The 24,242-nt window shown below is 38.6% G+C and overlaps 1 protein-coding gene and 1 long non-coding RNA gene across 7 annotated transcripts in view; one reads left to right on the forward strand and one right to left on the reverse strand.

Annotated features, from left to right (window-relative positions):
- PHLPP1 (PH domain and leucine rich repeat protein phosphatase 1) overlaps window positions 1-24,242 on the forward strand; it is a 256,881-nt gene that overhangs the window by 22,575 nt on the left and 210,064 nt on the right. The window lies entirely within an intron of this gene.
- LOC129051611 (uncharacterized) overlaps window positions 1-24,242 on the reverse strand; it is a 35,604-nt gene that overhangs the window by 706 nt on the left and 10,656 nt on the right. For 2 of the 6 annotated variants that reach the window (XR_008515980.2, XR_008515979.2), the window contains exon 5: window positions 15,834-15,998. This is a non-coding gene — a long non-coding RNA (uncharacterized LOC129051611). Of the gene's footprint in view, window positions 1-15,833; window positions 15,999-17,125; window positions 19,159-21,601; window positions 21,726-24,242 lie in introns of those variants that run through there. The other 4 variants (XR_008515982.2, XR_008515977.2, XR_008515981.1 and 1 more) reach the window with 3 other exon arrangements.

Consider the following 24,242-nt stretch of genomic DNA (forward strand, 5'->3'; position numbering starts at 1 on the left):
GATGACTTGGAGGTTTCTAGTTTAGGGGTGACTGTAATCCCATTAACCAACAGGCAGAATATGCGAGCAGGAATTGGTTTTAGGGTAAGGGGAGAGACGATGAGTTAGAATTTGGATGTGTTAAGTTTGAGGTTCCTGAAGAACACCCAAGTATATGTCTGAAGAGCTCCAGGATCATCTGTATTTAGGTACTACTTTTGAAGTCTTTGGATTGAATGAAAATGCTAGACAGATAGTAGTTTTGAAGCCTTTGGATTGAATGAAATTTTTAGAGTGAGGAAAGGCCTTAGGAAGCAACTCTGAAGAATGCCTATATTTAAAAAGTAGTAGTGAGTTGTATTGAGTGAAATAATTCAGACATGAAGGAGATACACCTCTATGATTATGTTTATATGAAGGTCAGTTAACTGGCAAAGCTAATTTTTGGTGACATATTGTAGTGGTTACCTTTCAGCGGGATATGGATGGGAAGGGACATGAGGAGCCATCTGGTCTTGATATTGCTCTTTGTATTGATTTGGGTTTTAGTTTTCTGGGTGGGTACATACACAACAGTTCATTGATTGGTACCCTTATGGTTTGTGTGCTTTATTAGATGTAAGTTATATCTCAGTGGAAGAAGAGAAGAGGCCCTGAAGGCAGAAATTTGAACAATATTTCTATTCTGAAGGGAGAGAGGGAGAAAGAGGCTAAGGATGATGGATGAACAGAGGGGAAAAATTTAAACAAAGGAAAGTCTTGGAAGAAATAAGCAGTCATGGAGCATCCATGAAGGAGTTAACCCTAGGTGGGGAGAGGGTCATCTGTTTCCATAAGGCTTTTAGGAAGGATGGATAAAGAGATTCTTGTAAGAGCTCTGGAAGTCTTTGGGTCTCAATTGGCCTCAGTTTTCTTAGTGAATTAGAAGGTAAAGAAGAGCCACGTCTCAATGTTTATTGAAATATGCTTTTTCTGGAGCTCGTCAACCAGCTAATCATAGTGTATACCATCTGTTGTGAATTCATGAGTGATTTCAACTACTGCTGAATTTTTGGAGGATTGATCCTTCCTTGGGCCATCCTAAAGCACTTTACTGCGCTGGAAGGGAAGCTGGAACAAAGGAGAGGTAGAGGAGCTGATTGCCAAACTTGGTTTTACAGGTTTGGCAATGCTTGCATTGGGTAGGTTTGTTTTGATAGCAAGCACAGCTTGTAGTTCCCTGCTTCTAATCTGTAAGGGTGTGTGTGTGTTTGCGGGGGGCGGGGTAGGTTGGGAGGCAGAAAGGCAGGATATTCACAGGCCTTCATGAAAGCTGCAGGTAGTAAATAACCAAGCTGGGATTGTGCTTTCTATTATATTCTGTTTCCTTTCTGTTTATAAACTCATGTATGGATATTTCTGAGATAGATTTGATTTTTTTCTTATGACTTATAGGTAAGAGCTGATTCTGAAGAATGTATTTTCCATTCTTAGATTATCAAAATAACTTATGGATTAAATCTGTTTATAAAGTGATCATAAAGACATGGTAAATTTTAAGTTCAGGTAGATATAAATCAGATGGTATAGAGGACAATTATTATAAATAATAAACACTCTTAAGAAACCATGCTAAACCTATCATGGAAATCTTGTTAACTGTAGTAAGCATTATATTTTCATTTTGTGTTCAGGACTGGGCTAGATGCCAAGATTTTAAATTGTGGTTATTGAAACAAAAACGAGCATTATTTTAGTTTTTCTTAAGAATGTAATTGTGGCTGGGCACGGTGGCTCATGCCTGTAATCCCAGCACTTTGGGAGACTGAGGCAGGGGATCACCTGAGGTCAGGAGTTCAAGACCAGCCTGGCCAACATGGTGAGACCCCATACATACTAAAAATACAAAAACTAGCCAGGCGTGGTGGTGCACACCTTTGTAATCCCAGCTACTGTGGAAGCTGAGGCAGGAGAATTCGCTTGAACCTGGGAGGTGGAGGTTGCAGTGAGCTGAGATCATGCCACTGCACTCCAGCCTGGGCAACAGAGTCAGACTCTGTCTCAAAAAGAAAAAAAAAAGAAGAATATAATTGCTCAAATATTTACTGATGTCTTCGGATCGTCTAGCTATTTTATATTCCCGTAGCAAAGTTGTGTTTTGTAGATTTTTAATAAAAGTAGTTTGAGAACTAGGATAGAAACTCTTGAGAAAGAACCATAATTGCTCACTCTTCATATGATGAATTGCCAAACAGCAGTAAGAGTGGAAAAAAATAATAGACCGTTCTTGATTTTATAGGCCCTGGTGGAATGGCTGTAGAGTTCAGTTGTTTTTTACTTGCTCAGGAACTTTGTATTTATTGGGCTAGCAGTTGTTGGCACAAAGGTTTGTTTGTGTTCAAAAGTCACTGATTAGTGGTAACAAACTTTTTTTCATAGGGAACGCTGTCTTTTTTTCCCTGAGTCTACTTAGTCAATTCAGATGTGGAGTGCTTGCTTCCCAAGGTATAAGGTGCTTTGAAGGCTGGGGGAAAAGATGAGTCACCAGATCCTCTGCCTTTTCAGAAGCTTAAACCAATTGCACAAGGACACAGATTGTCATAAAACAGAGCAGAGTAGGACAGTACCATAGCGTTCTTCCTCTCAATTTCTTGCAAATACTTCTTGAACTTTGTGCCTTTTATGTGGCAGTCTTTAACAAGAAGGTCCTTGCCTTTGTGACTTCAAAGTAGGGAGTAAACTTACCAAATACTTTTATAAATAATTGTTTAAGTGTAATTGTTATGTGTGCCATGAAGAAGAAATCTAGTATGCAGTGAATTCTTGTTTAAGCTGAGACCTGAGGATTGAATAGTAGCTTGGGTTACAGGGTATGTGAAAGAGCATTGCAAATAGGGAAATAGTATGTTTGAAAGCCCTGAGGTAGGAAGCCCAGCAAGTTTAAGGACTTAGAGGGAGGACCAGTGTGAATATAGTATAGTGATGGAGAATATCAGGAAATTGTAAGGGGCCATATCATGGGTGTGTGGTCTGGGGCTAACTTCTGCCTGATGAATGCTTTGGTCATTATAGTTTTTCTCCTCTTAAATTCAATGCAAAATAGATAGATATATGAATTCTCTGTTAAGTCTAGCTACAAAGGCCTTTGAGGCTGTTTTGGATTGATTTTAATATAATGGGAAACCATTCCATTGAGTTATCAAATGTTCTTTAGATTTGTCTTTTTCAAGGACAGGTGCCATGACTATCATTTTCTAACTTTTTATCTTATCAGTAGGAGGGAGAAAAGGTCTTTTCTGTAATCTGAACACGTAAGAACAACCACTTTTTCTGTTATTCCTATGTACATGACTTTCTTCATCTTTTAGCCACCTACACAGCTGTGTAATTCCTTATACGGCTACATTGATTGACTCTATGTTATCTGAGGCCCCAAGATGCTCCCAGAATGCAAAGGGGTGTGGTCTGAAAATAAAGGCATAGTCTTTTTACTGGCTTCATGTAATTTTTTTTTCCTTTTTTTTTTTTTTTTTTTGAGATGGAGTCTTGCTCTGTCGCCCAGGCTGGAGTGCAGTGGCGCAATCTTGGCTCACTGCAACTTCCGCCTCCCGGGTTCAAGCGATTCTCCTGCCTCAGCCTCCCGAGTAGCTGGGACTACAGGTGCCCACCACCATGCCCGGCTAATTTTTGTATTTTCAGTGGAGACGGGGTTTCACCATGTTGGTCAGGCTGGTCTCGAATTCCTGACCTTGTAATCCGCCCGGCTCGGCCTCCCAAAGTGTTGGGATTACAGGTGTGAGCCACTGCACCTGGCCTTTTAAAATTTTTATCGGAAGCTCTATTTTACTCTGTTTCTGCCCCATCCCAGCACACTCATTTTCCTTTTCTTAGAAAAGAAAAATTAGTACTTCTTATTGAATGAGTATATAAAATTCCCTGCTGTATATTCCAACTTCCCGTAACTCACCCCCAACAATAATAAACTGTGCTGAACATCAAGGATGTTTGATTGAGGACATTAAAAAACACCAATTCAGTGTGTTCTCTTGATACTTTAACAAGCAACTTCCATTTTAATGGAGTTGGAAATACAGCATTCTAATTTGTATGTCCTGTTAGGGAGACATTAAATGAAATTATACTTGCTTAGGATTTTTTTTTTTTACACTTTTTATCCATAAACAAGAGAGGTCCCAGGGTTACTTACAAAGTCAATTATTTTTAAATTAAGGGGCAGGTTAATTAGTTTCTTTATAGTTATTATTGAAGTATTATTTTCTGTTCTTTTTCCCTCTCTTGGTTGTCTTAATCCTTTGCATCATTTCCCTATTTTTGAGTAGATTAAGTGATAGTGAATAGGAAAAACTTAAAAACAGCTTTTTTTTTTTTAGAAAATTTTTTATTATGGAAAATTTAAACACAATTACAAAAGTAGGCAAAATAATGTAATGAACTCTCATGTAATCATTACTCAGCATCAGCAGTTGCCAACTCATGGCCAGTCTTACTTTATCTCGAATCACCTTCCTCTGCTTAGGTTATTTTGAAACTAAACCTAGATCTCATATCATTTCATCCATAAATACCTCTAAACTTAAGTATCTCCATACAGAAATACTCTTTTGGAAGTACTTCAGTCAAAACGATGACACTGTTATTTTCTTAAAAATTAACACTAATTCCTATTTTTCAGCAATTACCTAGTCAATATTCAAATTTCCATTAATCTTACATTTTTGGTTTGAATTATGATCCAAATGTGGTCCAAACCTAGCAATTGCGTTTTTTATGTCTTTTAAAGTTCTTTTAATTTTAGGTTTCCCTCCTCTCCAGCTCTTCTTCCCTCTCCTCTTCTACCCTCCCCCCTCCCTTTCTTTCCTTGCAATTTACTTGTTGAAAAAACCAGGTTATTTGTCCTGTAGAGTTTCTCACGGGGTGAGTTTTTGTGACTGCATCTCTGTGGTGGTTACACTGAAATTTCGGATGTATATGTTGATAGGCTTTTTTATTTTTTTGAGTTTTGCTTAATGTTTACTACTTTGATGTGGAGAGGTAAATTGGATCTTCTTTTGCTGGATTTAGAGCAGAGGTCCAAAACTGGTGCCCGTGGGACACATGTGGCTCACAGGTGTATTTTGTTTGGTAGGCACAATTGGAAATACTTTAAAATTAATTGCTGTGAGTTAGACATTGTAAAGTTCCCATAAGAATCAAGATTTCTTCTTTTTTTAAATTCTGTTTTAAAAAATCAGAGTATCTGGGCACTCCAGCTTCTGTGGCAATGCCTCTGGTGAGTGGTGGGGCTCCTTCAGAGGGCGCATGCCCGCACCTGGTGCAGAGCACACCCCTCATACAGGCTTCCTGCCTGGTCCCAGAGGCCTGCTGGGTTTGTGAACCCTGACTTAGAGCAACAGAAATTACCTTTATTTGTGTGGTGTTTCTGAAATTCAATGCATTTTTTGCCGCATGTTTTCTCCAAGCTGGTATTTGAGCTGTTTCACTGTCTAAGAATTGATGTCTATTCGGAGAGTGGTTAGAGTGCCAGCTGAAGTTCCTGCTGTGCTTCATACCTCTGTCTTAAGCCTGACTCCATGCATTGCATGAATTTGTTCTCATGTGCCTCTCCCTTGGACTGTGGATATTGGTTTTTTAGTGCCTAAGAGAAGGCTTGGTGTATAGTAGGTGCTCAATTCTTATTGAATGAGTAAGGGAGAAAAGGAACCAGTAAATAAACCTGATAATGAAGGCATAGGAAGATAAACAGATCATGTAATGCACATCCATGTTTGAAACTTCAGTGATGTTAGCACCTCTACTTCCTCCACTGGCATGTGTTACTGAAAGTGATTGTAATCATGGTATGTTACTAGTATAACACTGTACAATATTATAAATAATTTGTGTAGATATGCACATGTTTAGCTCAGACATTAGTCACATGTAAATCAGGGATAGGCTTCTTAATAATAGATTTTTAAACATTAGCTAGGCTTTCCTTTCTTGCCCTAAGAATTTGGAGTTTGAATTCCTCCATTTGGTTTATGTCCAAAGGAAGGAAGTACAGCATGGATAGAGCCCACAAACTTGAAGACAGTTTAGGAGGTATAGCTGGTGTAATTTAGTAATGTTTTAAAACCTGGCATTTGGATATCATTAAAAACAATAATAATTTTAATACCATTGCATTTTAGGGTTTAGTAGTCTTGTTTGTTATACTAATGCATACTTTAAAATTAGAGTTGAGGTTTTAATTTTTTTTGGTAGATGTTAAGCCTGCCTGAACCTTTACTTGCTGCTGACAACCTTTGATAAAAAGTGTGGGTGGGGTCAGGTTCTGTACCCTTTGACTCCAGGAGAATATTTAGTTTATCGTGATTAAGAGAACAGGAAAAATAAACACATGTTACCAGTTGCATGTTCTAGTATAGGCTAAATTCTTATTCCCTAGTGGTTATTTCTTGAAAATGTAGTTTGAATGACTCCAAACAATCAATAAACTAACAATGCATTAAGAAATCTAGCTCATTTTATACTGTTAAAAATTGTCAACAAGTGGTAGTATTAAAAGTGAGGTGTTTCAATTTTAAGGAGTCCTTCAGTGGCATTTTTGGGTGGTGAGAAATTATAAACTCTCATTGAGAGCATGTGGGTGCCTTCCCATAGTGCAGTGGTGAGTGATGGGGATGTGCTATAGTGTTGCAAGAAATCAGACGTTTTTTGGAGTAATTTTAATAGTACCACCGTTCTGTATTTACCAAATACTTTACATTTTTTTAAACCATTTCAGTATTGAAATTATAATCACTAAACCAAATCTTTGAAAAATTCATGATTAAAATTAAAATTCTTAATGTTACTCTTGCCTCTTTTAGTGACTGAATTGAAAAAAGTTACTGGTAGTAAATGTTGGCCAGTGTTTCTTTTCTACATATGAATCTATGATAAGAATTTTTACAATTTGGAGGAAAACTATAAAGATCTGAAATCAAAATACTGTACTAGTTTATAATGAACTGTGTCAGAGACTGGGTCAGAGGTGTTAGATCTGAATTGCTGACCACTGGATTTCTTTCTGGGCTCCCAAGGGGAATACTCAAATGCATGCCTAATATATGTTATATAAGTGGAGGAAGATAGTTGGAAGAAAAACTTTTTTTTTTTTTTTTTGAGACGGAGTTTCACTCTTGTTGCCCAGGCTAGAGTGCAATGGCGCGATCTTGGCTCACCGCAACCTCCCGCTCCGGGGTTCAAGTGATTCTCCTGCCTCTCAGCCTTCTTAGTAGCTGGGGCTATAGGCATGAGCCACCATACCCGACTAATTTTGTATTTTTAGTAGAGACAGGGTTTCTCCATGTTGGTCAGGCTGGTCTCGAACTCCCGACCTCAGGTGATCCACCCTCCTTGGCCTCCCAAAGTGCTGGGATTACAGGCATGAGCCAACACGCCCGGCCAAAACTAATTTTTTATAGTGAATTTTCCTCAAATGTTAGCACTTTTTTGTGTTCCTGCTGCTGTTAGTCAGGGCTTACTTCGGCAATTTGCTTTTCTTCATCCTTTTCTGCGTGTTGCCTTTGAAAATTGTAAGATGAACACTATTTGAATGTTCTTAAATAGCAATTAATTTAGTTTGTTTTGCCCAAATGATTTTAGCTTTGCAGTATTTTTTCTTTTAAAAAATGTATTATAGGCCATTTCAAGCCTGAAGACAAGAGTAATATAAAGAACACCTGTGTAACTATCTACCAGCTTTGTTGAATCTAACATTTTGCTGTATTTGCTTCAGATGTGATTTTTTTTTAAAGTTGTAAACCTGTGTACAACTTTTGATCCCAACAACCTGACGCATGTGTTGTGAGATTTATTCCTATATATTGTATGTGGTTTTTTTTTTCTATTATAAATGGTGTATTAAAATTTGAAAAAAATGTTTGCTGGTGCATAGCAATGTGATTTATTTTTCGCTTGGTAGAACTTGCTTAAGCTTTCTGGACCTGGTAGACTTTAAACTACAAATTCAATGTATCTAATGGTTATAGCTATATTCAGGTTTTCTAATTGTTTTAGACTCAGTTTTGGGAAGAGATACTTTTCTAGAAAATATTCCATGTCTGTTTTTCAGCATTATTAAAGTATACTACATTTCAGATATCTCCTTTTTAGTTCCTTCTCTTTATTGTTGGTCTAACCATGGATTTGTAACTTTTATTCGTGTTTTGAAAGAATCAGCATTAGGTTTTCTTGAAATTTCTATCATTCCCCTCCCCCATACTTAATTTATGCTCTTACTTTTAATTCCATCAATTAGTTTTGTTAGGAGTTCTCTTTCATTTTATTCCTAAGATCAGGTGCTTAGCTTACTAATTTTTAGGCTTTCTTCATTTTGTTTTTTTTTTTTTTTGGAAACAGAGTCTCGCTCTTTTGCCCAGGTTGGATTGCAGTGGCATGATCTTGGCTCACTGCAACCTCCACCTCCTGAGTTCAGGCGATTCTCAGCCTCCCAAAATGCTGGAATTACAGGTGTGAGCCACAGCGCCCAGTCGATTTTTGTCTTTCTTTTCCTTTCCTCCTCTTCCCTTTCCTACCTTCCCTCATCTCCCCTCCCCTTCCTTCGCTTCCTTCTTCAACAGGGTCTCCATGTGTCATTCAGGCTGGTATGCACAGTCATGGGTCACTGCAGCCTTGAACTCCTGGGCTCAAGCGATTCTCCCACCTCAGCCTCCTGAGTAGGTGGACTGACAGGTGTTTGCCACTACACCTGGCTAATTTTTAAAAAATGTTTTGTAGAGACGAGGTCTCACTCTGTTGCCTAAGCTGGTCTTGAACTCCTGGGCTCAAGTGATCCTCTCGCCTTGGCCTTCCAGAGTGCTGGGATTACAGGTGTGAGCTACTGTACCTGGCTGATTTTTTTTCTTTTATTTCATGAATTGTTTTAAAGGTCATTTTGATGTTTTCAAATACATCAGAATTTGTAAATTCAGATTTTACTATTTCAGATTTTATCGTATAATTGTCAGAGTGCCTGGATGATATTGATTCTTTGGTATTGGTTGAGATTAACTTTGTGATCTGGTATAATTGTTCCATGTCTGCTTGAAAAGAAGGTACATTCTAATTGTTGGGTGTTGGTTAGGTCTAATGTGTTCCTTAGATCGTGATTGTTAAGTATTTCATTCATCTTCTATAGTTTTACTAATTTTTTTACTACCAGCTATTGACAGTAGTATATTAAGTCCTTCCTCCATAATTGAATTCATGAAATTCCCCCTTTAATTCAATGTATTTTGAGGCTATGTTGATAAATAGCAGGCAAATTCACGATAGGGTTTTTTTTTTTTTGAGATGAGGGTATCACTCTGACATCCAGGCTGGAGTGCAGTGGCACAATCACTGCTCACTGCAGCCTCAGCCTTCTGGGCTCAAGTGATCCTCCCACCTCAGCCTCCTGAGTAGCTGGGACTACAGGTGTATGCCACCACACTCGGCTAATTTTTTTAGTTTTTCTGTAGAGATGGGTTTTTGCCATGTTGCCCAGGCTGGTCTGGAACTCCTGGGCTCAAGCAGTCTGGTGGCCTTGGCCACCAAAGTGCTGGGATTACAGGGGTGAGGCACCACGCCCCGCCCAAATTCAGAATAGTTATATTCTTCTTGTTGGTGGAATCTTTTTCTCATTATATAGTGACATTTTATTTCTAATAGTGACTTCTGCTTTAGTGGCTATTTTGCTTGATATTAATATGATGATAGCTTTTTTGGGTTACTGTTTACTTGGTATATATTTTTTCCTTTATGGTCTTACTATATTGCCGTAGTTGTCCTTCTTCTAAACAACATATAGCAGGTTTAAAATTTAATCTGAGAATCTATGGATTCAATCTATTTATATTTGGATTTGTTTACTTTTGACTTTGTGGCTCCCCCCAACACACATACCTTTTAAAGTTTTAATTTTCAGTTTTCTTGGTAGTGTGTTCTTTAGTTCTCATTTTACTGTCCATTCTTCTGGAAGTTTTATAATATATTATTTTAATGATTACCTTTAAATATTTAACTTCAACATGTCACATAAAAAGCGTATAATCACCATTTCTTCAACATCCTTTCTTTAAAACAAAACCCCAAAAACAAAGACCTTAGAATACTTCAACTCTGATAACTCGTCTTCATTTGTAGGTGTTACACTTTTCTCTAGTGTTTTTGCTTTCTTACTTTTTTACTCCTGAAATTTTACATAATTATTATTATTATTATTTGGTCGGCACATGTTCAGATTTACCCAAAGGCTTGCTGGTATTCTAAATAAATGTATATATAAGGGTTTTTTTTTTTTTTTTAAATTTAAGTTTTGCAGCCTCATATGACCAAACTCCAGACCTCCTGGGAGTGGGGGGAGAAAAGACTCTTAAAAAAGATACCTACTTGCAAAAAGAATTTACTACAATATGGAAAAGTATGTGGGAGAAAGTATGTATTTCTAGAGACTTTGAGATAACATTTAACATTTTGGCTATTTAACTTCTTCCTTTTCTTCCTTTCAGTTTCTCTCTTTCCAGTTTCTGCCTTTCCTGTTGTATTATTATGCTCAGGTTGTGATAGCAAAATACTACAGACTGGGTGGCTTAAACAACAGAAATTCATTTTCTCCACAGTCTGGAGGCTGGAAGGCCAAGATGAAGGTGTTGGTAGGGTTGGTTTCTCCTGAGGCCTCTTGGCATCCAGATGGCCACCTTCTCCCTTTGTCCTCACTTGGTCTTTCCAGCTGTGCCTGCACATCTCTGGTGTCTCTTGTGTGTCCAAATTTCTTCTTATAAGAATACCAGTCAGGGTTGGGCGCGGTGGCTCATGCCTATAATCCCACTTTGGGAAGCCGAGGCGGGTGGGTCACTTGAGGTCAGGAGTTCGAGACCAGCCTGGCCAACATGGTGAAACCTTGTCTCTACTAAAAATATAAAAATTAGCTGGGTGTGGTGGCGCATGCCTGTAGTCCTAGCTACTCAGGAGGCTGAGACAGGAGAATCTCTTAAACCCCGGAGGCGGAGATTGCAGTGAGCCGAGATGGCGCCACTGCACTCCAGCCTGGGTGACAGAGAGAGACTCCACCTCAAAACAAAAACAAAAACAAAAAACGAAACAAAACAAAAAAAGAATACCAGTCAGATTGGGTTAAGGCCCACCCTAACAGCCTCATTTTAACCTTATCACCCCTCTAAAGACCCTGTCTCCAAATATAGTTACATTTTGAGGTACTGAGGGTTAGGGCTTCAGCATATAAATTATGGGGGAGGGGGACACAAATCAGCTTGAAACACCCATTTTTCATCTTTCTTTTGGCAAAAGGTGTTGTTATCACGTGCAGTTATGTGTTCATTGGAGATACAGAAGTAGTTAATGTCCTCATGAGGCTTTCACCTAGACAAGTCTAGTGATAATCTCTCTCTTTCTGTCTCTCCCTCCTGCTCTCCCTCTCTCTCCATCCCTCTATACACACACAATAGGGCACCTGCGGACTCCTATCAGACTTGTTGCTCTGTGATCACTAATATAGCCACTCTGTTTTACGTAGGAGAAAAAGAAAAAGCCTTTACAGTCTTCAAAACCCCGCACTTATATTTTTATAGTTTTTTTCAAAAGCTCTGCTCAGATTCAGCTTGTCTCAGATTGGACTGTTGACTTTTTGTCTTTTGCATTTATTGCCCTTCTTTTCTTTTTCCTAATTTCCAACTACTTGTGAGACTTGTTGCTGTTGTGGAAACACTGTATTCTATAGTTTAACAGAGGGAGGGTGAATTTCCTAGTTGTTTTTTTTACAAGCTACTGGGTTCTCCACTTTCTTCTGTGATTCATTAATGTATTTTTTCTTGCTGCATTTCAAAAAACTCTCTGCTTTATTAAGGTTTAGGTGACAGGTCACCCCATTTTGGGTGAAACACCTGGACGGAACAATTAAAGAGAAAATGAAAGGATTCAAGTACAATAGTGGGAAAAAGAGAGAAATTTGTGGAGTTCATTTGTCTACATGTCTGTTCACTTTAAATACTGTTTCTCAGGTGTCCCTGATTCCTCAGGTGCCCAAAGTCCCAAAGTGAGAGATGCTTTTTAAAAAACCAACACCAACAAAAAAGCAGTGTTAACCATGTTTGATTTTTTGAGTACTGCAGCTGAAATGTCTGATCCATAGTGAATCTTGAATTGATTCTTAGAACTGCACATCTGAGATGTGTAAGAGGTTTTCCCCACTACTTATTTATAAGCCTAGTTGGCAGAATTGATCTGGAAACATTTTCTAGTATAATTATTATTTTAAAAAATAAGTGTGAAGCATACAGAATGTTTGTGGGAGGAAGCGGGTAGTCTTTCCCTGTCCGAACTGTCTCTAAAACAAGTGATGTGTATGGAAATGTCCAAAGGAGTAAAACTTGAAGGTGGCTCGGAATTTGACCTCTAGGTAGGAGAGAATTTGTACTTCAACTTCCTCCTGAAATGTTTTTCTAAGAGTAAGAACAACATCATCTCAAGGGGTAAAACGGCAAGCATGCAGAGGAGAGTCGTTTGGCCTTGTTAGTCCAGTCCAGCTCTTTGGAAAAGGCTTTCATTTGTATGCTGCCTAATTATACTGTAAAAGAAAAGACTGAATCCATTAACTAGCCAGGCCCTTTGTGTCGCTCCTGAATCCCTTTAATTTCGTGGCTGCATAGAAGCTTTATTCAGGGCATTCCTAGTCCTGCACTATCTTTCCTGTCTGGATGCCAGGCCCTATTCATGGTGTTCTCACTGCAGGAAGTTCTCACAGTCATTTGGGGTGGATGGATGGGGAGGGGAAAGATGAGGGAAGGCAAAGGACTATGTGGGTCTTTCCCCCGCTCCATTTCCTGCTCTGCCCCTTAAAAACAAAACAAAACACCAAACAAAAAGCACACTCAGGAACATAGCTATAAAGGAGGGTCTTAAGTGACTCAGTGGATTGATAATTCCTGTTAAATAACAGAAAATATGTCTTCTTCTGACATCTATTTACAAGTAGTACTAAAACACTCAGAAAAAGCTTTTCAGGTCAGATGAGGGTAGGGGGCATTGGAATGGTAATGTGCTCCAAAGGAATTTATTCCTTACAGTGAATGTATTTTAAAGGATTTTAAAAATTTTTTATTTTTAAATTTTGTATTTTCTTTTTAGAGACAAGGTCTTGCTCTGTTGCCCAGGCTGGAGTGCAAGTGGCATGAACATGCCTCCCTGCAGCCTTAAACACTTGGGCTCAGGCAGTCTTCTAGCTTTAGCCTCCTGAGTAGCTGGGACCACAGGCATGAGCACTGTGCCTGGCCAGGCCCCCTGCGCCCCCACCCAATAAAGAATAGCTCTTAAGATTGTGTTAGTAGTAAGTTGGGAGTTGACACAGAGAAGCAGGGTGTTCAAGCAAACATCTAAACATTTTAAAATCTAAACAGGAAGATAAAGAGGCTAAGGAATGCTTTTCTCTTTACTTCTGCATGGTCTTTAAAAATAAGTATTATTTAGGTTTGGTTTAGAGTATGTGACCTTTTACAACAGACGCTGAATTGTTATATTTCCAGTCTTTTCAAATAGATATGCAGATAAAGAGGGGAGCTAGAATGATTTTGTTTTGAGAGGCCAGTGTGGTAGAAAATAGATAAAGATGAGTGTAGATGGATTCTTGAGAATAGCAGGACACAAATTTTGAACTGCCAGGATGTTCTCTTGGTTAATAGTAGTTCTGTAACCCAAGGGAAGCTTGATCTTGTTGCGTTTTGTTTGCTTTGAATGAATACATTATCAGGGGATGGTCAAGGTTAGATTCCACTCTTGTTACATGTTTAATATCTTTTTCAAAACTTTTGGGATCATTTCAAGTGTCTGCTCTCTTACTGTCTCAGTAGATCCTTATTGAAGCTGACCATGCAGTTAAAAACAACAACAACAAAAAATCAAACAGCTAGTCAAATCCCTGAAAAATCTTCAGTAGACAATAAGTGTGAATAACCGGATGAAAACTAAATAAAAGTGGAGAGTGTAGTTGTGTGTTGTGCCATATTACTACTGTGACATATATTTAAAAATTATAAACAAAGAAAAATAGCTATTTAAGGGTTATGACAAGAAGAATTCTGACACGTGGAACCCTTGACTAGATGCATAGGAAACTAGGTAATAGAATAGAATAAGGATGAAGAACTGAATATCAGTAATTTGCATTGAGAGAAATAGTGCAGAGCTTTTTCTGTTTTGTTTTTTAGTGAGGTGGGCGTGAGGATATGCTGCACATTTTATTATGGTTAAGGATGTTTTCTTAGGTAAAGTTCTCTTTTTTAATATGGGAAGCTGATGACAAAAAATGTTTTTAGTTAACAGTATTCTATATGATTTATCATTTTAATGTGCTCTTTTCTGATTTAATCAACTGAGTTTATATAAGTCACTTAAGAAGACTTTTACAATATGGTTTATATAGAGAGTTTGATTAGAGGAAAATAACTGAAGGCTTGTTTTTATAATAGTAATGTAATAACTATCATTTGTTGAACCCAGCAATGTCCCATAAGTTACACAGGCACTTTGCATGCATTGCTGGCATCTGGTCCTGTTCCCTAGCAGATGTTTCTGTTCACTGCCTTCTTAAAAATTTAATCAGGTCACTGTAGATGTGTGTAGCTGCATTCAGGTGCTCTACTAAGTAGTGGGACTTTAGGAATTCATTAGTTGCTAAACATTGAGACAGGAGCATGCCCTTTCCATGCTGCCCACTCTAGGATGAGCTTCACCCTTCCTTCTCAGGATATGACATGTGACTATTGTTGATGTACCTTCCAACAAATTAGGCTAATAAAAGTATAATTTCCCCAAGATTATGACTTTTTAAAGTTTGCAGTTTATTTCTCTGCAAGTTCAATTAATGAAATGGACTGTTTTGTAAGATTTCTTATTATGGGCCAAAGAAAGAGAAACCATAGTAATTTTTGATCTTGTGAGATTGAGGCTATTGCTTTTCCTTGAAGTCTGCCCTTTTGGAGTTGGGTTGATTATTTTCTTGAGCTGTCACCTATTCCTGATTCTCAATAAGGGCTGTGTGGTGAAAGCATTTTGTTACACCCATGTAACTAGCCCTTCAGCTTGTAGTTCCCAGCATGCTTGTCTTATACACTTCAGCTGTTCTTTTGAACTGCTTTACCATCTTACCTTCTCCAGAGAAGTTGCCATTGTACTTTGTCTTAGATTCTGGCCTCTCAGTTGTGCCTGAATTACTTGCTCAGCTGTTCTGTTCTGCTGTGGAATTCTTTTCATCTTTGTGCAACAGGCATTCCCCATCACCTGTCTTGTCACTCTGGCACACTGTGCTTGGAGACAAGACTAGGCAGTTGTTGTTGGGTATGAATGTTGGGGTAGCAGTAGGGCATGTCTGTGTGTGCACAGGAATCTGTGCAGGGCACCTGTCTGCAAGTTGGCCACTCTTCTAGAGGTGTAGAGGCTGCAGTCTTCATACTTTTTTTCCCCTCCCGAACTGTTTCTCTGCCAGTTTCAGTGTAATAAAATGTGTTTGGCTTTCAGAGGCTTTCCGGTAAGAGGAACAAGAAGATTGCATTTTGCAGTTATGCTGAGAGAGCGAGGTGTGGTGCTTTGGGGAGCATCATGGAAAGGACTAGAAGGTGTTTGAGAAAGCTTAGTGTACTTTGGATTGACAGTATCAAAAGTAGGCCTCCCCAGACCCCTGACGGACATATCAGAAGGGAGGGCTGCTTAGCTATTGTATCAAAACATAATGGAAGTCATTCCCCCTGTAGTTTGCTATAAGGGTAACAATGATATATATAATATACCAGATTCCACATATAAATTAAGAGAGAAGAAATAGGATTGAGGATGTAATGTTCATGGCATTACATTTCTGTAATGTTTAATAGAAAGTATCAATTGCCATAGTCAGCTACACCTGGTGGTACATACCTGTAGTCCCAGCTACTTGGAAGGGTGAGGTGGAAGGATTGCTTGAGCTCAGGAGATCAAGGCCTGGGCAGCATAGCAATACCCTGTCTCTGGAAAAAAAAAAAAAAAAAAAAAAAATGACTGTAGTCTTTCTAGGATTCCTAATATGTGTCTCCAGGACCACAATAGGCTTCTTGACATTGAGAGATTTTTGTCTTTGAGTTAGCCAGCTAGACAACAGCATTTTGAAATAACTGACATAGTGAAATTAGCTGATGTTTTTTGTAGGAAGTAGAGGTTTAGACATTTTATGTTTCTTTCTTTGTTGTCCCCTGGATAGATGATCATTATAATTTTTTCATTCTGTGTAGATACGTGAAAGTTGAAAAGCACTTCTGTAACTAGCCCGAACCTCCAAAACCTTATCCTGTCATGCTCTGTCAACCCATTAGCTCATTCTTTTCTTTTCTTTAGGTTCTTACCAATACCAATTTTCTCAATAAATAACTCCTTCCCGTCTAATGATTCCTATGGAGAAAGAGGGCAAAGTTTAGATAGTGCCGTGGTGTGAGTGTATGTGTGTCCCTGTGCAATTCATATGTTGAAATCCTAAACTCCAAGGTGATAGTTTTAGGAGGTGGGGACCTTTTTGGGGGTGATTACGTCATGAGAGCAAAGCCTTCATAAATAGGATTAGTGCCCTTATAAAAGACGCCTGAGAGAGACTATTCTTCTTCCACCCTGTGAGGATGCAGTGAGAAGGTGCCAGCTATGAGCTAGGAATCTGACCCTCACCAGACACCAAATCTATTGGTGCCTTGATCTTGGACTTCCCAGCCTCCAGAACTGTGAGAAATACATTTCTGTTGTTTATAAACTGCTCAGTTTATGGTACTTTGTTATAGCAGCCCAAACAGACTAAGACAGATAGAAAATTGCTTTATTTTGTGCTGGTAAGATAGTTTGTATCTATTTTTGTTTGCTTGAACTGGGCAGTTTCTATTGGGGGTTTCTTAGAAGGTATTATTCACTCTTCTGGGGGCAATTCTCTTTTCTTACTTTCCCTTAGCAAACTATTCTTTTTGCCATTTCTTTATGTTTGTTAAGACAAAAAGAAACATGATTTATGAGAATATTTTGGTCTTTTCCCCCCTCCCTTCAATTCGTGCCAAGTGAGAACACAGATTAATGATTTTTTTCTTTCTTTGACTCATTCATTTTTTTTTTTTTTAAATAAAATGTGTTAGAACATGCTACACTAGCTCATGATTCCCAAATAACTTTAGTGGCTTGAAATAATAAAGGTTTATTTTCTGCTCATGTTGTATTAATCATCATGGAGGTAGAGGGAAGCTTCATATACATCATTATCCACTCAGGGAGCCAGGCTGATGGAGTAAACACTATCTGGAATGTTGCTGGCTACCAAAGGGAAAAGCAAGTTCTAGAGGGCTTCAGCTCACTTGGCAGAAGTGGCATGGCCTACCCAGCCACCAGGGAGCTAGGAAGGATAGTCCTGCCATGTGCCCAGAAGGAGAGGAAGCCTACACATTTAGCATGCCATCATCTGCAAGTAATGGACAGCCTGAATCAAACAAGCTTAAATAATCAGGGGATTATTATTTCACAACATTGAGAATCCAGAAGTGGTTGGGATCTAGACAATATGTGGTATGATGAGGAACTCATTGATGTCCTTAAGGACTTTAGTTTTTTCTCTCTCTCAGCTCTGCTATCCTTGACTTGGCGGTTTGCTCTCAGGCAGGTTTCCCTCTTGGCCATATGCTGCTGCAGCAGTTCTACATAACACTTTTGGAAACGACAGTCTAGAGAAGAGGGGGATAGGAAGAAACGGATACTTTTTCTAAAGAAAAATTCCCCAAAGCCCCCAGTTAGGTTTCCCACATATCAGTGGGAGGAATTGTAATATACCCATTCTAAACCAGTTACCATGATTGGTTTAGAAATGAGAATCTCTTTGTTGGAGTTAGGAGCAGGGTTGACTTTCTCCTGAAGCACATGGCTATTTGCAGGACAGGTAGATAACTTCAACACAAGTGGGGTTTGATCAAGAAGAGAAGTGTAGAATGAGCCTCCAGCAAGGTCTGCCATACTCACTGCGGTACATGTACATACGATTGAGACTTTTGTCTCTAGAGGTGATGGGAGATGCTAATTTTTGATGAGTGTAATATGATACATAAAAGGGAGACTTGAGTGGACAAGGGGTATCCTTAACGTTAAAACTTGGTTTTCAAGCAAAATGTCATTATTTGTACAGACGTCAACACTGTACGCAAAATACTGCAGTAGGTAGGTGCCAGTTTATACTTTACAGGAAAACAAGGCCTCAATACATAATCTCTTATTAGTTTATAGAACGACTACTGAAACAAACAGAAACCTACATGAAACAAACCAGTAATGGGCCGATGTATTTAGTACCTCTGAAACAGTTCTTGTTTGAGTGAGATAAAACTCAAGTGTGAATTTAATTAGTTTTTATTTCATTTCTTGCTGTCTGTTAGAGATTTGTTAGTAATGTTGTACTGATGTCCTTCGGTGTTTCAAATAAGGCTTGGAGTTTTCTTTGAGGTTTTGAAAAAGGTGTGTTTTAATTTTTCTCTTTGTAGTGCAGGCCATACTGGGATACTTCTACCCATTTGTATGGGGTGTCCCCATTTTAACTTCTGAAAAGTTTGCTGCTTTTCTGTTCTCTCAGGGCTAACCTTCACTCCTTTTCTGATGTCGCTGACTTCTGAAACTGGCAGTGTGCTGGTAGAGGTAGACTCTGTCTATTATAGCTTAAATATAAAGCTATAAACACATGTAGTTTTTCTTCTCTAAATTCTTTAGCAAGACACCTGTGGTCCTCAGCTGGCACAGAGTACCTGGTTGCCTTGGTGCTTGCTTACCTTGGGCCACCCTTGTGCTGTTTTCCAGTTTTTCAGCTTTCCTTGCGACTTGCTCTTTCACCTGCTTACAGACCTGTGTGAACAGCTCAACCTGTGAATATTTCCTGAAAAAACATTTTCTTCTTGCCCATTTGGCTCTGGGCCCTTAAGGTGTTTGTTTTCGTGAGCAAAGCCTTTTTCATTGGTGTGTTGGGATTTGAAAGAAGTATGTTCAATTAGTTTTCAGCTGTGGAAAGTTCTAGGTTAGAGACACTTTTAAATAAAACCTCGTCGGTTATAGTGTGGTAGAGGCAGCATGCATTTTGACCCCACGAGCGGAGTTTCTGCAAATGTAAAATGCCTTTTTCTCCAAGTGCTCTAAAAAATATACATTTTAAGTTTATTTTAGCAGAGAGTAGAAATCTTTTTCCCTATTCTAAGAAAAGTTGTTGCACTTTGGATGGTAAAATTGTAATTGTAACTTTTTTTCTTACCCTTATAGGGTACCTTTACCAAAGTAAATCATTTTGGCTTCCAGTAATTAATAACATAGCTTTTAAAAAGACAAAATGAAACACCTAATTCAGGCCAGTAAACTGACATTTCCAAGGTAAGGGAAAAGCACTAAGTAACTTGTAGGCTAAGTAACTTGGTGAAGATTTGTCATCTAGTAAATGGGTATCCTTTCGTGCTCAACGCGTGCTGTTATGATAGTATTCTCTTCTTACTCCGTTTCTTTAGATAAAAACAAAACCTTTATTTCTTTGTGCATCTTTGGGTAGTCACAGAAACCCCTAATTAGCAAGCAAATAAAAAAATTTAGCTTCTTTTTGCTAAGGTAAAGAGCCTCTGACACCTTAACTAGGTACTGTTGAGTGGATTGGTCTGAGGCAGAGATGAGACATCTTGTTAAGTTTGTAACTTTCCCTAGTAAATCCATTTCAGAAAAAATTTCAGTTTATGACCGCACTTGCATTTTGCGTGTGGAAAACCCATGCCACCAGAGTGAAGGATTTCCTTAGGAGTTTAAAAAAAAAAAGATCTTTCCACCTCTTTGAAAATTGCTTCCTTTTAAGGATAATGAACCAAATGCAAATTACCTTCTTTTCACATGGTGATTGCAATAAGGGGAGAATGGAGGCTCTTGTTGAATCCAAGTCTTTCTAAACTAAGGAAAAAGGAAAATTTTGTGTCTAATTCCTATGTAATGTTTATAGAGCCGACTGTGATGTTCTGGAGTCAAAAACAAGATTTATGTGGAAATGTTGATTTGTTGAAATTGTGAGTCTACTTTGTGGGAAGTACATAGGATAGAGAGAACAGTCCTTAAGACAACTTGTAGCTACTTTAAAAAATTACGTAAATATGACAGAGGGTGATTTAGTACTATGTGGTGCGATCTGTATCAAGGGTTTGCGTGCCTATAATGGTATGGAGTGTATCAGATGGCCCTGTTATTTAGTGAGAAGACTGCTGCAGAAAAAACACAGGTAAAAATAATTGTCTTGCAACCTCAAAAAGTTTGGGAAAATGTTTAAAAAATGTAATCATTTCCATAGCTTAAAAAAATCTCCACTCACCTGTAAAATGAAAACTCTTTTTCAGCCTTAGGTCAGTGTGTACTTTTGGAGATTCTGTTGTGTTTGCAGCTAAAATGTTTCTGAATTTATTCACAAAGATATTTCTTTGGAAATGCAACAGATAGAGATAGAGGATGCATAGAGAGATGGGAAGAGTTAGCTATATTGAGTATGTTCTCATTTGTGTCTTTGGCTTAAGTAATATTTGTCAAAATCTCTTGAACATACTAAATATTTGTCTTAATTTCAAGATCTTGCTTGAAATGTAACCACACTGATATGCTTACTTTCCCTTGGCTATGCTTTGATGGCTAAAATTAAGGACTAATAAAGAAATGACTAATTCTACCCACCCAAATTAATCTTATTCAGAATTAGTGATATCTTCAAGTTTCTGTAACTGGTGGTTGGTGGTTGACTGACTCAGTTAAGAGCAGGTTTTGCCTGAGCATTAAAATCATCTTACCATTTATGCATCATTTCATCATTTGCTATATTGTTCTTCCCCTCCCCCAACCCAATCTTCTCTTTTGCAGCCTTGCTCTTTCTTTGGCAAATTGAAAACTAAAACCCTGGGAATGAAATATGTAGTTAGTGACTAATTTCATCTTGGGTTAAACGGATATGATTCAACTAGTTTTTATAATCTTCCGGCTGTTCTCAGACCTGGGTCTCTTTGCCCCTTGGGTTCCATACTTATCTTTGTATTTCTGTTTCTATTAGAAATGATAGTAGTGCCCCCAGAATACTGGAGGTTGAAAACTGGCAATTCTGAGGGATGGATACTAGTGGTCTACAGATTTATATTGTTTGATCAGTGGTGTGTTTAATTTTTAAAAATTAATTGTCAGTATGAAATAATGAGATTATTTCCAGTGTCTCTTGAAAAGAAGCACAAAATCTGGCAACACCAGGCCCACATTCCTGCATGAAGTGAAGCAGCAGCTGCCTCCGTAGATGATACACATGGTCTCCTGTTCCCAGTCCTGTTGAATTCCCTTCATTTTATATTACTTGCCTGGGCCCTGTAGGCATTTTCAGTTTGCAGTCCGAGATCTGTAAGTTTTCTCATCACAGATGGGTTCCTATTTTTGTGGTATTCAATTAGGTTTTCTACCTTGATTGCTGCTGATGCTGTGATAGCCTGTGAACTGGGGAAAGCAGTGTGTGGTTTTGGCAGCCAGGTAGAATTGGGTTTGAATCCTAGTTTCACCGTTTACCAGTTTTACGTCAGCTCCCAAAGCTTCCGATTCCTCCTGTGTGGAATGGGTATAATCCCACCCCCTGGAGCGGTTGTGGTCTCGGTGCAAGGCTCTCTCTGTTGCCCTTCTTTATTTTTCTTCCTCCACATCCACATTGTAAACTAGAGGACATAATTTAATTTAGTAGGAGTTCAGAGTTTGAGGAGAGGAAGGGTGAATATAAAATGGGATTTAAACAAGGTGGGTTTTTTGTTTGTTATTAGTGGCCTGCTTAGCAAAACTTGATGAAATTTACAGTGATACCTCTTGGAATGAGTGTCTCCCTGGCATTATTTTATTTTGTTTGGTTTTATTTTATTTTATTTTAGACAGGGCTGCCTAGGCGGTAGTGCAGTGGCACAGTCATGGCTCACTGCCACCTCGACTCTCTGAGCTCAAGTGATCCTCCTACCTCAGCCTCCCAAGTAGCTGGGACTACAGGCACCTGCCACCACACTGCCCAGCTAGTTTTTTGTGTTTTTTGTAGCGATGGGATTTTGCCATGTTGCCCAGACTGGTCTTGAACTCCTGAGCTCAAGCGATCTGCCCGCCCTGGCCTCCCAAAGTGCTGGGATTACAGACATGAGCCACTGCGCCTGGACTTCCCTGGCATTTTTAATAACAATGCTGCATATGTGCAGACTCTCTGGAGAGCGACAAATCTTGTTAAAACTTAAAAGCATTGCAGCATCTCTTTCAAATATTCTGGAAGGAATGATGATAATTAAATAGTACAGTTTTCTAAGCAAGGTGTTAAAAGAATATGGTTTACTAAGAAATGATGGTAGGGCCGGGCGCAGTGGCTCACGCCTGTAATCCCAGCACTTTGGGAGGCCGAGGCGGGCAGATCACGAGGTCAAGAGATCAAGACCATCCTGGCTAACACGGTGAAACCCCATCTCTACTAAAAATACAAAAAAAATTAGCCGGGTGTGGTGGCGGGCGCTTGTAGTCACAGCTGCTCGGGAGGCTGAGGCATGAGAATGGCGTGAACCCAGGAGGCGGAGCTTGCAGTGAGCCGAGATCGCGCCACGGCGCTCCAGCTTGGGTGACAGAGCGAGACTCCATCTTAAAAAAAAAGAAAAAAGAAAAAAGAAATGATGGTATTAGTAATGTAAAGAAAAAATACAGGCCTTCTACAAATTTGAAGTAGAGGTACTGAATTTGATACATTTCTGTAAGCATTTTTCCGTTTTTAAAAAAATGACAGAGTCTCACTATGTTGGCCAGGTTGGTCTTGAACTCTTGGCCCTAAAGCAGTCCTCCTGCCTCAGCCTGTCAAAGTGTTGGGATTATAGAAATGAGCTGCCGCACTGGTCCTCTGTAAGCATTTTTTAAACAGATTTAGAAAATACTGGGAAAAATGTCCTACACTCTATCCTCATTATAATCAGATGATCTTAAACCTAATGAAGAGCTAAAGCTTTTACTTAGTATGTGAAACCTAAGTAATATCTTTTATTCTTAATAACAATTAATGTGGATTTTTAAGTTAATAAATTATAAGTGCTATGAGTATTCCTCACCACCCAGCTAAATGGAATCCTGTTTTTGTTCTAGAAAATTGACTGTCTGCATTTGTAAAGCTATGGTTTTGATGTACTTTGTATCTAGTTCAGGTCACTCATCTGTGTTGAACAGATTGAGTCCTAAAGAGGGAATTGATTGTTTAGGATCCTGTAAATAATTATTGGCTGACACTGAACCCAAATCTTTTCCATTCAGTTTATAATCTTTCTGTAATTATTAAAAAAAAAAAACCTTAAAAAAAACTAGTGTTTTTCTAGAAATTATTTCTGTTTTTTTTATTTTTATTTTTTTATCTTTTTTTTTTTTTTTTTTGAGAAGGTCTCACAGTTTCACCCAGGCTGGAGTGCAGTGGCACAATCTCGGCTTGCTGCAGCCTCCGCCTTCTGGGTTCAAGCGATTCTCCTGTCTCAGCCTCCTAAGTAGCTGGGACTACAGATGTGTGCCACCATGCCCCGCTAATTTTTGCGTTTTTAGTAGAGACGAGGTTTCACCATGTTGGCCAGGCTGGTCTCGAACTCCTGACCTCAAATGATCCACCTGCCTTGGCCTCCCAAAGTACTGGGATTACAAGTGTGAGCCACCATGCCCCACCTGTTCTCTTGATTTTACGTGATTTTCATGTAGATTTATGCTTTGAATTTAAATTTTAAAAATTAGAACAATTCTTTAATTTTGCGACCTTGGTTTTTATGATTAATCTAAGTAGGATATAAATTGCTCAAAGGAAATACCTCTATTGCATGTATATAATTCATTTTAAAATATTGATTATTTTTTAATTTTACCATAATGGTTGCGATAGAGGTGTTTATGGAAAAGAGTTCTTAGTGTTTTTATTCTAGAAATATAAATTGTAAAATATCTAAAACAACAGTTGTTACTTTTTAACACTCCTTTAAATACACTTTGCAGCTAAATCCACAAAGTCTACCAATCTAAGGATCCACCTAGCCAATTAAAATTTTTATCCAGAAATTTTCCCCATATGACTCAGTTACTAATTTTTTTGTTCTCTAGCAATCACTTCTCCCTCCGGGCTATGCATGAGCTCCCAGGCTGTGCAGAGAAGTAGCCAACCTGTGCAGCTAAAGTGGTTGTAGTAACTTGTC

The sequence above is a fragment of the Pongo abelii genome, chromosome 17 (genome assembly GCF_028885655.2).
Source record: "Pongo abelii isolate AG06213 chromosome 17, NHGRI_mPonAbe1-v2.0_pri, whole genome shotgun sequence".
In the NCBI taxonomy this organism is placed as follows: Eukaryota; Metazoa; Chordata; class Mammalia; order Primates; family Hominidae; genus Pongo; species Pongo abelii.